Below are 13,551 nucleotides of genomic sequence, written 5' to 3' on the forward strand. Positions count from 1 at the left end.
TTTTTGGAAAATTGGTAAGTTTATAATTATTTTAAACTTTAAGAAAGAAAAACTCTTAGGGATCTATGTCCCTCATTGAGAATTATATTCATTAATGTCACCTGAATTTCAACAATACGTTTTAAACATTTAAAGAGCAATTTCAAAAAATGCAATGTGTCTCTCAAAACCTCCAAAACAACTCAATAAAAAGATTACAGATATATCTATCTAAGTTGAGCTTAATTTAGATTCTAAATCGACTGTAATTACCACATTTGACCGATAATCTTCGGAACTCTTATGCCATAAATGGCTGAACAGTTCCAAATGAATGAAATCATTTATGGTTTCATTCATATGAGTGATAATAATTAAGGATTGAGAATTGCTTCCACTTGTGAGGGGAGAAATATTTGAGCTTTGCACACCGTGGCCAACTTAGCCAGTCTTACAAATTCATACTGAACTCAGATTGAAAGTAGTAGCGACTCTGTATTCATTCATAGAATCGAATTAATTGTTTCTTCTGGTGTTTAATCCCTCATATATCTTTTTAGGTATCTCAACTAACTCCCAAGTTTCTGTTAAACGGAGGGATGTTTGTAGCTGCAACTAGCCTCATTCTGTTCAGGTAAGTTATAAGAAATTGAACTTAAATTGTGAATCAACATTAAGTAATCGCGTGGCACTTGTGGCCATCATATGCTGGAATACACCAGGATTTTAGAATTTAGAAATTGAACGAAGAAATGGATGGATTCAGGAGCTTCTAAAACTGCTTTTAGAAGTTTTTCTGCTGTATGTCTATTCGCGATTTCCACGGACTCCACTGGAGTCAGTCCAAATTATTATAATGGCTACAATTTTTTTTTTCTTTTCCATAGTTTTCTTCATAAATGCCCACCTGGAAAATCATTTATTATCCTAGCATTTCTGCTAAGAGCAATGGAAGGCGTTGGAACAGCGGCCTACAGAACTTCAGCTTGTGCTGCTGTTGCCATGGAGTTCCCAGGTCATGCGACAATTGCTTTTGTGAGTATTTCCTGTTCCTGACCTTAATTCAAATGTGAGATCTTTTTTAAATTTTAATATTTTTTTAAAATTGTTTTAATTCAGCTTTAAAATGATATAGAATGTTTAAATTTTTAAATTTCTGAGTCTATAGATGGATTGCATGGAAAATATTTGTTATTAGAAATAGATGAATGAAAATTTAGCGAGTAAATACGATAATATAAATATTAAAACAAGTTCAGCAATATCACAATGAATATATAAATATTGACAGTATATAATTTCTCCCAGTTTTCATTGGATACAAAATAAATACTAAGTGTACATAATAGAACTTCATCATACACTCAATGGCCAAAAAATTAGAAAACATCGTTCACTGTATAATAGGGCCACGTACACGCCTTGGTATGCATTCCTCTAGGTGGTTGAAGGAGTCTAGCTCCGGATTTGACCATTCTTGCTTTATTGTATTATGGTTAGTAAAGAACTGCGAAGCCGAACGGAGCTTTCCAACATGTCCCAGACATTCTCAATTGGATTCAAATATGGAGAATTAGGCACTGTAGACGTTGGAAATCTTGGGAATATACCTCGACTCGAACCATTCTGATACAAGTTTTGTATGGTGGATAGTCGCATTGTCATCTTGAAAGAATCCATCGCAATCAGGGGTAAAATGAAACACTGTAGGACGAAGTTGATCCAATACGACAGAAAGATATTGATTGGGGGTAAGACGACCTTCTGACAGTACAAGTGGACCTAGTCCGTACGAAAAGAACATACCCCATACCTTGGTTGCATGGCTTCATGAGGTTCATCCTACGCCTTCTCCGTACTATTTGTGCAAATAAGACTCCACATGATCTTTCTCCACTGTTCCACAATCCAGTCTTCGCGTTGACCGAACCACTCTAGTCGAATCTTTCGATTTTTTGCAGAAAGAAGTAGCTTTCAAATAGCACACGACTACCAAATCCCAGATTCTTTAGATCCCTCCACATAGTTCGGTTTTCGCAATGGGTAATTCTTTGCCTTAGTTCAAATTACTAGTCATTTTCTGCACACTGGACCTTCTATTCTTCTATCAATTGTAATTGATAGACGGGTAGTCTACTGTGGTCGACTAAAGAGCCCAGTAAAACGCGCAGTATTTATCTGATATCAAGGTACTTGTGTCATACCACGTGACAACTCACATTTGCGTACCGTACATTTAATTATATGTTGAGGGCAATTAAAAGAAATTTCTATTTTTTTTGCCAGTGAGTGTATTCGTGTGAATACAGTTTATCAAGTCATTAGCGTGATATTACCTTCCTAATCCTGAAAATAATGTGATATTAAATTTTGGCATTTTATGTATTTCAGGGATATTTGGAATCTGTTTTCGGACTTGGTTTAATCATTGGTCCGGCATTAGGAGGCGCCCTCTATCAGGTTAATATATAATTAAAATGTATTGAAAATTTGATGGTTGCAGATCTGTACTCTAAATTGCATGTTCCACCACAGTTGCTCAACTATATTGAGGTCTTATGACTGGGGCAGCCACTTCTGTGGGCTGAATTCACTGTCATGGTTCCTGGAACCAATTCTTGACAATACTGACCGTGTAGCATGGAGCATTATCCTGATGGAAGAACCCATTCATAATTGGATACACTTCCGCCATGAAGGGATGTACCTAGTCGTAAACAATCTTCAACAGTATGTGAAAAGTTCGATAGGTTTTAAGAAATATTCCTTGTAGATTTAAAGTTGTAACAGTCTCAATAAGAGACTGTTACAACTCTCTTTGTCCAAACAGATCCGTGTCAAAAATTAAATGAAAGAATTATAAGAAATAATTGACGCTTTAAGATAGACTGGTGTTCTCCTAAATACTACTTTTTCTATTTGATGTATCTGCGCATGTGTGCGTTAAACGCTATATTTTTAATTTAGGTTGGAGGCTTTATGACTCCGTTTATGTCCTGCGGTGGAGTTTTTCTACTGTGTGGTGTTGCGACTTTCTTCCTTCTGCCCTCTACGGGTAAGTACTTTCAAAATTCAATAACTTTTATACTGTAAGATGGAGAAGTAAAATTTATTTTTCACAAGAACCTCAGGAATGTGATATCACAAATGTGGTAATCTTCAATCCTGATTAAAATGCATCATAATTCACTCTCACCTGCCAAAAAATTAAAACCCTTTCGCAGTGGTAAAACGCTAGTGGGTTCAAAGCAACCATCTAGACAATTCTTGACAATTTTCCAGATGGTTGCTTTGGATCCATCAACAAGAAGGTCCAGTGTGCAAAAAATGATTGATAAATTCAATTTAAGCAAAGAAAGACTGAGTTACATCCAAACTATACGAAAGCAACTTCTTTCTGTAAAAATTCGAAAGATTCGACTGGAGTGGTGCCCCATCACCATGATAGGACTTTGGAACAGTGGGAAAAAGATCATGGTCTGACGAATTGCACTTTTCTGGACCAATGGTAGGATGAAAGAGTGGCTTGAACTACCATAAAATCATGCACAGAGAATGTCTCGTGTTCATCACTCAAGCGGCTGGAGGTGGTTTCATTATATGGAGTATGTTCTCTTGGTACGAACTGAGTACGCTCAAACTGTAAGACGGGCTTGGTGCTTCCAGTGAATATATTTCTGTCGTATCGGATCAACTCCTCCCTGCTATGCTTCATTTTTATTCAGATTGCGATGGAGTCTTTCAAGGTGAAAAAGAAACTATCCACTGTGCAAAAATTGGATCTGAATAGTTCGAGGAACATTCCTAGAATTTTCTATATCAACCGTGGCCGCCTAATTTTTGGATCTGAATCCAGTTGAGAATGTCTGGAATAAGTTGGAAAGCTTCGCTGTTCTCTGCATACTCCAATACAGCAATTAACAAATACCCTGATGGAACAACGTGAAACCGGAGCTGGACTCCTTCAGAACCATACTGGAATCCATCGTACGTCTTATACGAACAAAGGGTTAAACCACTAAAGGTTATTGATGTATTCATATTTTTAATAACAGAATGAATATTGCTTGCATTTAAACAAATGAAATATTGTGTTTATGACGATCTTTGTAGAAACAAGCAAGAAATGTTTTGAATATAAGTGGTCTCTTTTTCAACAGATGCTGTAGAAGGATGTGGAGTTGGTAGACTACTGAAGTTTTTTGTACAGCCTTACGTCGTTTTAAATTCCACTATGAGCGCTGTTACCTCACTTATTCTCGGATTCTTCCAGACTGCACTTGAACCTCATCTGAGACAGGTAATCGCAATTAAATATACTCAATAATAAAAAAATTATTCCCCCCTGAAAGCGTTAATGTAAATTAAGATCTTCTGATCACTGCTTTTACCTTCATATCCCTTTGGGTACCAAGGCTCATTCAAATCACCTACATTTTTGAATCTGGTAGAATAGTTTCTTTAAAAGGAATAGAAATTATTTGTCCAAGAAATTACTTGGACAGTACTTACCATAAATTGATATTTGCATATTATAGAATTAATTCGGTATTGAACCTAGTAACTAAATTTGCTTATTTTTCAAACTAATTTGGTTGCTGATTTTTTCTACAATTTTTTTGCAGTTTAATCTTAGTACAGTCGTCGTAGGATCAATATTTGTTCTTCCATCCCTTGTGTATGCAATGTCAACTCCGATTTGGGGGAAACTTGGTCGTACAAAAGTCAGTATGAATCTTTTATTCTACCTTTAGAAATGAAAATACGAGGGTCGCTTGAAATTTGTGGCCTGAGTATAAATGATTTATTTGATGAATGTCTAACATGTTACGTTTCAAGACTGTCCCCTTTGGAGTCAATATACTTTAGTCATCGATGTTGCAATCCATTGATTCCAGCTGCGAAGAAAGTTTTTTCCTTGGGCTGCCGGGAATGCATCTAATGGAACTAGTCAGGCACTTTTTCAAATTAGGCATTAGGTTAAAAGTCCGATGGTGCTAGATCTGCTAAAAATGGCGGATGGCTCATGATTTCCAAGTCGAGCTCATGCAGTGCAGCCATGGCGATGAAAACTTTGTAAACAGGCGCATTGTCTTAGTGGAATAAGACTCCTTTGCTAAGTTTCGTTTGGCGTTTGTCTTTGATATTTTCACACAAATGCCTCTAGGTCTGCGCGCGTAGCACAGTGGTATCGTCACCGTGCTCCCCACACCGGGTGGAAATGGCCAGGATTCGAATCCCGTCGATGACGCAAGGAACTTTAGTGGGCTTTTTTCACTCCGTGGCTGAATTAGTTGGTCTCAGGCGTAGATAACAAGGTTTTTTCTTCCAGAAAAACAGGCAACTCGACCAGAGAACACATGCAATTTACAGACAAAAAAAAATATATTGATAGATGTAATCATTTCCGGGTGACCCTAATATCATATCATCATCATCATCATCACGCAAATGCCTCACAAGGTCTTCGCAAACTGCCTCTGTGACTGTCTGGTGTTTCTGCAGCTAAATCCACTACCAATACCCCACCAAAATCCCCCCCAAAAAAAACGATGCCATTAAATTGCCAGCAGAAGGAATCAAGTTGACAATCTTTGGAGAGGAAGAAGATCTGTGGTTCCGCTTTTTGGCCTGCTCCTTCGTCTCTGGATGAAAATAATGGACCTATGTCTCATCCATAATCACAAACCTTGATTGGAAATTTTCTTGGTCTTCTTGAAAACAATACAAATATTTATTTGACACTCTTGTGCATTTTTGATCTGCTGTCCAAAACCCATTGCGCTGGCACATTTTTATAACGAGAACCTCTGTTATTATGTGAGTCGCAAGCTCACCTGAAATGAGATGCGCCAGACGCTCGCAATGTACTGAACTATCATTCATCAGTCTCTCACAAGACCATGTACACATTCGTTCATTCAAAATATCATCTGCCAGATCTACCCCCCAAACCGAAATTTATAAGTGAATCTTGTTTTGGCGTTTTGTTGCAATGACTGTCAAAACTTTATAAATAAATAAAAATGCTAAATAAAGTCAACTCAACTCAAATACAAACTATAAACTAAGCAGAGCACAGCACACTGGCCCCGGTCAAGGGAGATAGAACATTAGATTTTCATTGCTCGTCATCCCGCCTACCCAATTTACCAGGTTACCAACCCTTCCACTGGGAGTCAGGTGTCCACTATCTAGCCACAATTGTGCTCTCATTTTAAACATTGTTTAAAATTATTATTAAAATAAGCAAAAATATATTTGCTCATCTTTACCTTTAGAAAAGTATCTAAGAGTAACAGTATCACAATTCACTAACAAGTCGCTCCCCATATTTAGCCCCTCGGGCAAAATCTGGGGAGCGACTTCCAGGCTCTCCCTTCCTCGTTAAATTCTGCTGCCCATATCTTAACCATAGAACAGGAGGAGCATCCTTCTCCCAATGTTGTAACCATACCTTTTTTTTCCTGGATATTGGATGACTGCATGGTGACTGATTTTGTCCATCTTTCCTTATTCTCAAAACTTTGTTCAGAACCTGTAATCAAAAAAAAAAAAGACGTTATTGAAACTGCATTAAACTTTGTAGATTACTATTCGAAGTGTTACCTGCTAAGTACAAAAATTTTAACATTGTACCACTGACCTTTTTTATACTCGGGCCACGAGTTTTCAATCCACCCCCTTCGTACAGACAATAAATGTGTGAATATTCTGAAAACATAAAGCATGTTGCATCCCAACTCTCCTAAGCAGCAGTATTTAGTGTATCCACCTTGCAACTCAGTCAGCAAAGTTGCCACTTTTAGGTTGACACAGATATTCCATTTTTATTCTTGATAGCATAATTTTTGCAAAAGAACCTGTAGGTTTTCGTGTGTTTCCTTCTTGTGAACTGTATGGACCAATGGTATAGATGGATACTTATTTCCATTATGGAGTAAAACCGCTTTCAAACTGACCTTGGATGAATCAATGAAAAGTCTCCACTGCTCGTGGACCTCCTCCAGATGTAACTCTTTCATTAATTCTTGGACCTTGTTACAATAAACCAAAGCACCATCCATGGAGTAATAGCTCGTTTTGTTAGATTGCCTCTTCTTATAAAAAGACACTTGACACCCTTTTCAAGAAGATTCCACTGCTGAAGCTGTGATTCTAATTGAGCCTTGTGTTTGGAGAGGTCCAAAGCTCTGTAAAAATTATTCAATTCTGCTTGAGTGATTAGATGCGGCTTTGCAGTATCAATAGTTGTAACGTCTGGATCTGTACTCGTTCTGGGTTCTACATCATCTGGGGACTCCTTTTCAAATTCTAAATAAGTGTCGGATATAATGAAAAACATTCCATTAATATAATGATCGCTAATTATTACATGTGATTCGTTATAAAGCAAACGCAGGAGAAAGAAAAAATGAATGGTAATTTTCTTCTTATCAGGTTCCTCACAAAGTTCTATGTCTGATCAGCAGTTGCATAATTCTCGTGTCAGTTCCGATGCTTGGTCCAGCACCTTTCATAGCAATTAATTCGTGAGTATTCATATCTTTTTCTGTTTTGTAGTATTATTTTGATTTGATGATCTTTTTTTTTTTGCCCAATACGCATGTCTAACTTCTTTCCAGAACACTGTGGGTAATCATTCTATCTCTCCCGCTATATGGATTTGGTCTCGCTGGTGTTCGCGTCTCTGCTTTTGGGAGCACATTGAATCAGTCTTTGTAAGTTTATTTTCATTATTTCCTTCATTCTTGAGTTAATTTTTTTAATTATTATTATCCGTTTATTCCACAAGGGAAACCACCCTGGGATTAGTGGCAGGAGGATGCTGTTTACAGACCATGGTATGAGATTCCGTTATGCAGCTAACAAAACGGTTCACACTAACAGCACGTAACTTCAGACCACTTTGCAATTACCAAACGTGTTAGAACTTGTTGCTGTGTTGTAAGCGGGTTCAGTATTAGTATTAGTCAAATAGTGCAAGGAAGCCACAGGATTTTGATGCACCAGCCAAAAAAAGATAAGAAACAACAAATTATGCACCTCTCTCCCCATTAAAAGTTTTAATGAGGACTTCCAGTAAACAACAACTCGCATGCTAAAAGAAAACTTCTATCTATTCTAAATCTCCTCCCCAGAATTTGAATTTATGGTCCCTAGTTCTGGAATTCTTTATAATAGAGAAAATTTCACCCTCATACATTTTGCTGGCCCCTCTCAGAGCTTTATAGACCTCGATTAAGTCCCCTGTGAGGTGCCTGGTTGTCAAGCTCTGTAGCCCACATAATCGGAGTCTTTCCTCGTATGCTCGCCCTTTTGCCGATCTCACCATACGAGTTCCCAATCTTTGGACCTTTTCAGTGGGCTCAGTGTCTTTTGTCAGGTGGGGAATCTGTACTTGGGCGCAGTGTTCCTGGTGTGGTCTTGCAATTGACTTCGGCAGTGGGATTATGACCTCCCTCTCTCTAGAGGATAACGTTCGATAAATCATCGATAGGACACCATGAGCTTTCCTGGACGCCTGTACACTGACCAGAAAACTTCACATCCCTCTACCGTTTATAATTTAACCCCACCGAGTATATAATTTATTTTGGGGCTGCTGTTCCCCAAGTGTAAGACTTTGCATTTTGTTGCATTAAAACTTAGCTGCCACTTTTCTGGCCATTCTTGAAGCCTGTTCAAGTCATCCTGAAGGAGCGCTGCTTCGCACTGACCATTAATGACTCTACAAATCCTTACATTATCTGCAAATTCTGACATCACGCCTTCTATCCCTTTGTCGATGTCGTTTATGAAATTCAGAAACAACAGTGGTTTAAGAACCGATCCTTGAGGGACTCCACTTCTGACGTTACACCAATCTGAAGAATATTCATTAATCATAACTCCTACCCAGCAATCTATCTTAGAATCTTTCCAATAATCCCAACGCGTTCCACTTTACACAGTAACCTCTCATGAGAGACTGAGTCAGATACTTTGTTCTCGGTCATACACTCTCCTGTGTATGATGCGGGGCATCCAGCTTCTTGGGGGAATCCTAGGAAGGGTGGCCTGCTTGGTGATATATCCAAAACGGCACCTTATGAGAAAATACTTCGAATAGGCAGTAGAGGGAAAACCTGATTGAGGTCTATAAGGCTCTGAAAGGGGATAATGAAATAAAGGTGAAATTTCCGATAGTTCTATTAACGTTTTTATGGTGGAACAGTTGTTTGTTGACAATGAGTGTACATTAAAAAAGGAAACATGGATTCTGGCACACAGTATGATATAAACTGCATTGCATTTTTGATAGATAAATGGATAAAGGGTGGCGTAAATATTCTGAATTAATTGTGCTTCATTGATGTCGAATTTCTGTGTCTTCAGATAAAAATCAGGAATCCGTTTTAAGATTCAATTTTGACAAAGAAACAATCATTTCCAAAGGAGTGGTGCTGCCAACGCCAAGACTGGACTGTGGAACACTGGAAAAAAGATCACGTGGTCTCATGAATCTCGATTTAAACTTCTTGCACTAATGATAAGGTGAAAGCGTGGCATAAACCTCATGAACGCGTGCATCCACACTCTCTCCTGTCCACCGCTCAAGTGTCTGGAGGTGGTACCGTGTTACCTCCAATGAATATATTTGGCCGCATCGGACCAACTTCTCTCTGCACGGCTTCATTTTTACCCGGATTGCGATGGGTTCTTTCAAGACTAGGTCCAACTGTCTTCAGTGAAAAAAAAAGTATCCGAATCGCTCGAGGAACATTCCCAATATTTTTAACATCTATCCTAGCTCGTGATTCCTCAGTTCTGAATCCAATTCAGAATGTCTGGAATGCGCAAAAGGGCAATTTGGCCTTATAGGTCTCTACCAACCCCAAAACAGCAACTGACAAATATCCTGATGGAAGAATTGTCACACCTGGAGTGAAATTTGTTCATATACGTGGTGTAATTAATGGCATGAAAGGCAAGGCTGTAATTCTGATTTGGTACACAAATACCACACTACAGTAAGTGGTGTCATTGTTACCGTCTTGAAAACAGAAATGGTATTTGAATAAAGTTCCTTTTAATAAGGTCTGATGTTAAGATATAGCTGTATATTTTAGCGTGTACTTTTTACCCATTGGTGTACACAACCTAATAGAAGACTTCGATCCCCGATCCATATTAACTTCTTCCAACATACACCTGCACAAGCGGACCTACAAAGATTTCGTGGGTGGGTGGGTGTTCGAATACTTTTGGAAATATACAGTCCAACCCTGTACTTTATGAGCAATTTGACAAAGATATCCTTTTTGCGTTCACCACTCCTCGATCCCCAGATCAGCAGAATGGAATAATGTTTTTAACAACAACTTGGGTGAATTCATTGTTAATAATGAACTGTGTGACGTCATGAACACGAATGCAAATTAAATTAAATTCTGGAAAAACTTTTCCGGTTTTTGCAACAAAAGAGACGATTGTTGAAAGTTATCTGTTGTCTAGAATAAATAAAGAGGGATGGCCTGAGTGTGTGGTTATTCAATCTGAATGATCAGGAAATGATTCCCTGGAGCGGAAGATGATGGAATTGGTACTACGGGCGCCATGAAGTCTACTGAAGTGAAAGGAAACGTTCCACTAGGTTAATGATAGTAAACATGCCACTAGTTTTAAGGATAATCAAATACTTTTCACAGGGTTAGGGGAGTAGTCGGTGCTGTATGGTACCAGGGCCATGGTTCCCTACAGCACCGTGGTTATGGAGGCAGCGTAGGGGTGGCTGGCGGGAATTCATCGGGAGAAATGGGAAGAAATGTTTCCTACAAAGTGTCTTATACATTTTAAATATTTAAAACCATTTCGATAGTTTACCGGTCGCGCGGCGATGGTTGCAAAGGAAATCTCGTGTTTTCTTTGTTACCGGGGTGGATTAGGTGGGTTAGTGCCACACCTAGTGCCGGTAGGAGTATGCAGAAGGATGGTGGGAATGCCACCATCCTCAAGTATACTTCTCTGTCATTACGTGCGGCGGTAGGAGTATGCGGGAGGATGGTGGGAACGCCATTAGACATGGTGGAGGTGTATGAGGGAGGTTGGTGGGATCATAACCAATGCCTGATCGTAATGCGCATATTACGACCAGGCATTGGTTAATATGCGAAATTTACTTTCTAGGATTGAGTCCTAACAGGATTGAGTCCACTAACTCTATATTTCTGGAATTTAAACGTGAATAAATATCTTTAATAATTTTCTAACCTTGTATTTGTGTTTTTTGTAAGTAAAATTCATTGGAACAGAACAAAATCCTAACATAATCAACCTCAAAAACATGTCCATATAGTTTGGACATGTTTAAACCACAATACAGATAGAAGGAATGGGTTAGTAAATAACACCTTACAATGGGGGATTTTAATTTTCTAATTATTGAGTGAAACTTGTAGAGAATTATTGGGTGACTAACCCAACGTGTACAACACTTACGTTTTGTGTCCTTAAGGCTCGTCTGTCACAAAACAGACGAGCCAGACAGGGTTCCACAGGACTCCTCACTTGTGGACGAGGGTCCCGTGAATCAATAAAATACTCATGATTTGGAAAGCCCTATTTGTATCTCCTTGTAGGTAAAGAAACGAAAGTTGGATACCAGGAATGCCTCACATTCCTAGTTGATGGAACAGGACTAGAATATGTCTCCTAGAGGGCAAAGGTTGATGACACTGTAGAGCAGATTTATTTTAAGGACACAAAACGTAAGTGTTGTACACGTTGGCATTAATGACATTAAGAGTGGGAGACCTGCAAAGTTAATAAATACAGGACAACGATCTTGGGGGATTCACAGATTAATAAATTAACAATAGCCACAGGCAGATGCGAAAGTTATTCTTGCACTGCTTTTATTGGAATGAGCAGCAGCATGGAAAGCAAGGTGCTCAGGATTTCAAAGACTGCTAGAAGTCATCATGGAACAAGTAAATACATGGGCTGTGTTAGGGTAACTAAGAGTTAGAACAGTCGCATGTATACTTGTGTGTACGCCAATGCTAGAAGTATAGTAAAAAAATTTGATGAATTTGAAGTGCTTGTCAAGAAATCAAAGGTAGATATTGTTGGAATATCAGAGACGTGGTGTCAAACAGGTATAAGGGATGCAGAATTGGAATTTGGGGAGTACAATCTGTACAGAAAGGATAGACAGGATAGGAAGGCAGGAGGGATTATGCTGTTAGTTAATAAACACATAAAATCTAAAGCGGTGCATCCAATTGATGTTGGTGGACATGGCAGTGTTGAGTCAGTTTAGTGTGACTTGAGCACTGGGAAAGCAAAACTGAGAGTAGGAGTGTGTTATAGGCGTGATGATTCTATTGAGTACAATGAATAACTGTAGAGAGAAATAGAATGGTCCAGTAAATCAGAATGTCTTCTAATGGGAGATTTTAACTTCCCAGATATTGACTGGAACTTGTAGATTGGTCATTCGTACACTAGCAAGACTTTTATGGATTTATTGGATAACTGTTTTCTACAGCAACATGTTCGAGAGGCAACCAGAGGGAGTGATACCCTTGATCTGATTATCAGCAGTGATTATTCATGCATTAAGAATTTGCAGATAAAGGAACCACTAGGTGGCAGTGATCACAGTGTACTACTGATGTGGGATTTAACAATGGCTAAGCAAACCCTTAGCCATAATTATGAGATTATCCTTAGACTCACGGGAGGTTCCCACGGACTGGAGATGTGCAAATGTATCCCCAATTCACAAAGGGTGACACGAGTAATTACAGACCCGTTTAACTTCTGTTCCGGAGAAAATAATGGATCACTGATTAGCAAAGTATTGCAAAATTATCTACTCAAGACTGCAATAATAGTTAAGACACAGCATGGGTTTGTTAAAGGCAGGTCTTATCTGACCAATTTGATTGGATACTATGATGTGGACACAAAGGAACTGGATGCAAAAAATAATTTTGATATCATATACTTGGATTTCAAGAAAGGTTTTGATACTGTTGCACATAAAGACTGTTGTACAATTGGAGTAGTGTGGCATTAAGGGCAAATTGCTACAATGGATAAAAGGATGGTTGAATGGAAGCAAACAGAGTAGCAATCAATGGGCACTGCTCTTCGTGGACTAATGTTATTAGTGGAGACCCCCAGAGTTCAGTGTTGGGTCCATTGTTGTTTTCCGTATTTATTAATGATATTGATGATGGTATATCAGGCATAATGTCCAATTTGCAGAGGATACAAAGGTTGTCAGGGTTGTTAATGATAGTATGCTACTGCAACAAGATCTAGGAAATTTTGGCAGATAGGCTATGAGGTGGCGACTGAAGTTTAATATTGACAAATGAAAAGCTTCTGCATATTGGTGGCAGTAACCCCAGAGTGATGTACCAACTGTGCGGTACAACACTCAGCGAAGTGGAGAATGAAAAACACCTGGGAGTAATTGTGCAGTCAAATATGAAGTTTTCTGAGCAGTGCAGACTGGCTGATATACAGGAATTTTGCTAGCAGGGATAAGAAGGTGATTATCCCTTTGTATAAGGCAAT

Source organism: Mastigoproctus giganteus, chromosome 11 (genome assembly GCF_048544385.1).
Source record: "Mastigoproctus giganteus isolate SK-2022 chromosome 11, ASM4854438v1, whole genome shotgun sequence".
NCBI classification, from domain to species: Eukaryota; Metazoa; Arthropoda; class Arachnida; order Uropygi; family Thelyphonidae; genus Mastigoproctus; species Mastigoproctus giganteus.